This window comes from Notamacropus eugenii, chromosome 2 (assembly GCF_028372415.1).
Source record: "Notamacropus eugenii isolate mMacEug1 chromosome 2, mMacEug1.pri_v2, whole genome shotgun sequence".
Lineage (NCBI taxonomy): Eukaryota > Metazoa > Chordata > Mammalia > Diprotodontia > Macropodidae > Notamacropus > Notamacropus eugenii.
In genome coordinates, this window is record NC_092873.1 from 126,811,948 (window position 1) to 126,815,991 (window position 4,044).

The window sequence follows — 4,044 nt, forward strand, 5'->3', positions numbered from 1 at the left end:
TTGCATAATATTTATGTTCAAAATATTTTGTTCTTTTTCATTTTGGGTCAAACTTGCCAAGTTTTTTCATCCTGCTAATTATTTCTGCCTTGCAGTATAAACATTCTAACATTTGTTCTTTTTAAATTTCTGTATTTACCATTTTGGCTTCTCTTAATCTATATTTTTCTATTGTGTTTGGTGTTTTTTTTCTGAGAAAACACATTTCTCTTAAAAAATATTTTGTTTATTATTCTTTAACTGGAACAAAGCATTGTGTTCAAATGAACAAAAAAATCACAGTTAAAAACAGTAAAGTACCAGCCTTAAAGAACCTACAAGCAGCATACTTGGGATGGAAAAAAATGTTTTTAACAGCAGCAAAAAAAGTCAATTATCTTAAAAATATTATTTGACAATACAATCAAATTTGACAGAATACAAATCAAGTTAACAACAATTCATAGAATTTTTTAATGTTTTTCTTGAGATGCAAACAGTTCACTGTTACAATGTTTCAAGTGCCCAAATAATACTGCTTCAGTTTTTAAAAAGGCCCCTGGTATATCCATTTGATTGCAAAAGATGTTCCGCCACTGCTGGAAAAATCTGCTCCCAAGAAGTATCTCATATGTCATATCTCACAACTCATCTTTTCCTAAGTCGTCAAGTTCTACATCACCTGAGGTCAATATCGTCTTCAATGAGAAGCTCACCATCTTTGCCATCCCAGGGGGCTACTGCAGTTATTTTAGGAAAACACCACCACCTACTAGTGCTGTAGAGCCCTGGCCAACAGAAAGCTCTGTCAGAAACTCATTGATTCCTTGATCACTGAAAGATCCTTTCAAAAGAGCAAATTTCATCTTCCATGTATTGACAGCTGCCATTGCAACGTACCCCAAACCTCCAGTTCCCAATGCAGTTTCAAGCTCATGCTGAGCTCCAGTTTCTGTCCACAGCCATCCTCACAATTTCTTTTTGTATTTCTCTCACAACTTTAGTAGAACTTCTAAGTAAGAATTTCTGCCTGCTGCTCCAGTATCATAGTATCAAGGACATGAGGCAACACAGCAACTACACAGTGCTGGTGGTCTTCACAAGTTTTCTTTGCCATTGCTTCATCAATGGTCTCAAGGAGTTCAGATGGTAGAGCACTGTCAGAAAATAAACCTAGAGCTCTGGAAGCTGCCAGATCTTGTCCTCTCACCATTGTATTCCACAGTTGATTCTCCTTTCTGGAAAATGTTGATTGTGGGAAATCCTCCAATCTCATACTGGCTAGTCAATGCTTCATTTACTGTAGTATCTATAGCAGCTAGCTTCATCTTTCCTTTTGCCTGTTCCTTTACTTCTGTGGCTGCAGCTGCCCATTCTGGTTCTAAGTTTCTGCAGTGTCCACACCAAGAAGCATAATATTCCACCAACCAAACACTGTCATGGTCAAGCACATTTTTATCAAAAGTGTCATCTGTCAGTTCCATCACATCCTTCTTTCCTGAACCTTTACTTCAACTAGAACTATATCTACCATTTCTTCCACTAAGGTGTTCCTTTACCAGTTGTAAAGAATTAAGAGCAGCATCTACTATAGCTTTACCAGTTCTACCATGGTAATCTTCTGGTCTATTTTTGTTGGATCCAAAGATCTTAATAGTGGGAAATCCTTGTGCTCCATATTGTCCACCTAGGGACCGATGTTTATCTGCATCAACTGCACCAACTCTCACTATATCTTTCAAGGTAGTTGCTGCTTTCTTCCATTCTGGTGCTAACGTTTGGCAATGACCACACCATGGAGCATAGAATTCTATAAGCCACAAACTGTTACTTTGAATAACTTCATGGTTGAAATTGGAAGGGGTCAGTTCTATCACATTGTCACTAGAAGAACGTAAGCCACTCACACCCAGAAATAAGATGCAGCTTATCAGTCAGAATGGTTATGTTGAGGAGTGCCTCTGGGGCACTACTGAAATAAGAGTTACTGCTGCAATAACCGCTGGCCTGCTCCCTCTGCCACCTGCCTGCTTTCTCCTCAGTAGCCCCGCTGGCCTGGCAAATCCTCCACTTCAGCCCAGAAGGGGCCCACACATTTTTTAGCCTTAGATTTAGGTTGAAATTTTGTGCTCAACCTTGACTCCACTGGTCCTCTAGAATGAGTTATTTGTTTCTGTCATGTTTGTACTCTTACTGGCACTACCACCATCAGTCTGGATTGACTGTCTAGCATTAGCTGCACACTTAGCTTCTTTTTAGATTATTTTAACATTGGTCTTTCAGGACTTTAAAATATCATTTGCTGTTGTCTATGTGATTGAATCATATATTTATTGGAATCTGTGTGACAGAGTTGGGCTGCTCTAGGATCTCTCATGATATAGGAAGTCTACTGATTCCTTTTCTACCATATACTGGAAGCTTCTTGAAAACATAGTTATCTTATTATATCTACCTATCTCCCTAGTGTGTAGCACTGCACTTGGAACAGAGATTGAGTTCTAGAAGAACATACTTAGAGGTCATTTCGTGCAAGTCACTAAATTTGCAGGTGAGTGAACTGAGGATCAGGGAAGTTGAGATTTGCCCAAGTGTCAGAGTTGAATTTAAAACCAAAGTACTCTGATCCAGATCCAGATCTTTACACAGCACCAAGCTCTACTAGGCAAGATTTAATAAATCTTAGTTGAATTGAGATGAGTTTAAATTGAACCAAACATTACTTAAATTATTACATACAATCCCCGTGAGATTTCTCATTGATCTTTGCTACAAAGCAGAAGCATTTTGTCAAAGGCTTTTTCTGTATCTATTGATATAATCACGAAGCCTGGGAGGGTCGATTTTAATTTGATTAATTATGTTACTTGTTTTCTTAATGTGAAACTATATTTGCAACACTGACATAGCAAATTATTTTGTTTTGATAAATTGCTTTAATATTTTTTTGGCCAGGATTTTATTTTAAACTTTTGAATCATGACTCCTTAATGATATTGTTCTCTCTTTCTCTCTCCTCCCTCTTTCCATCTCTCCCTTTCGCTTTTTCACCCTTATCCAATTCTAGTATTAGCACTATATTTGTCTCATAAAATGAACTTGGTACAGGACTTTCTCAGTATTAAAGAATAATTTATATGCTATGTAGATTAACATTTTTTTCTTAGTTTGATAGGATTCTCCTGTAAATCCATTTGAGCCAAAGTGTGTTGTTTTTTTAATATTCCCTCATCATGTTTTGCTTGTTTCTTTATAGCTAGTTCAATTTTCTTTTCTAAGATTGGATTATATAAGATCTTTATTTGGTGCTCTGTTAGTTTAGTTATTTTATTTTTTTTTAGATAATCCTCTTTTTCTTTTGAATTCTTAGCTTTGTTGGCCTATAATTTTGTTTAATAGGCTCTGATAATTCTTTTTTATTTCTTTTGAGTTTTTAGGAAGCTGGCTTTGTTTTTTTTAAATTTTATTCCTTTGATTTTCTTCCCTCTTCCATTTTAATTAGGTTAGTTAAATGTTTATTAATTCTTTTTGTCTTTTCAAAAAGATAACTTTCAGTTTTTTTATCCATTCTGTAGGCTTTATGGCTTGCAATTCACTGTCCCTACACAATTCCAATTTGTCAATTTTTTTCCTTTCAGGGGATTCATTTAAATTACCAATTTATTTTTCATTCTTTTATTCATTTAATTATCTGTTTCTTTCCCTCTCCTCCCTCCCTTGTTTTCCCCCTGGTCCACTTGTTAATTCAAAATCTCTCTTCTAATTTCTTTTTGTTAATTAGGACTGTTTTGCTTTGTTCTAATAAGTATTTCTTTGCTTTATTCTCATTCTTAATTTTCTTCCCCTCCTATTTTGAAATTTTTGTTTACGTATTCTTATTTATTGCTTCTTTAATCTCTGTTTCTCATACAGTAAGAGCTTCTGAAGTTTCAGACTTTGAACTCCCTCTTCCAGACAATTTCTGTTATTGCTTTATAAATCTTGCCCAATCGTCTTCCCTCTTTCAATATCCCTCCCTCTTAGAAGTATCAGTTATATGGAGAAAAACCATGCCCCATGGTAAAA

General features: G+C 35.7%; 1 pseudogene; it reads right to left on the reverse strand.

Moving 5' to 3' along the window:
• Positions 1 to 620: 620 nt before the first annotated feature.
• Positions 621 to 2,212, reverse strand: LOC140523683 (protein disulfide-isomerase A6-like; annotated as a pseudogene).
• Between the last annotated feature and the right edge of the window lie 1,832 nt (positions 2,213 to 4,044).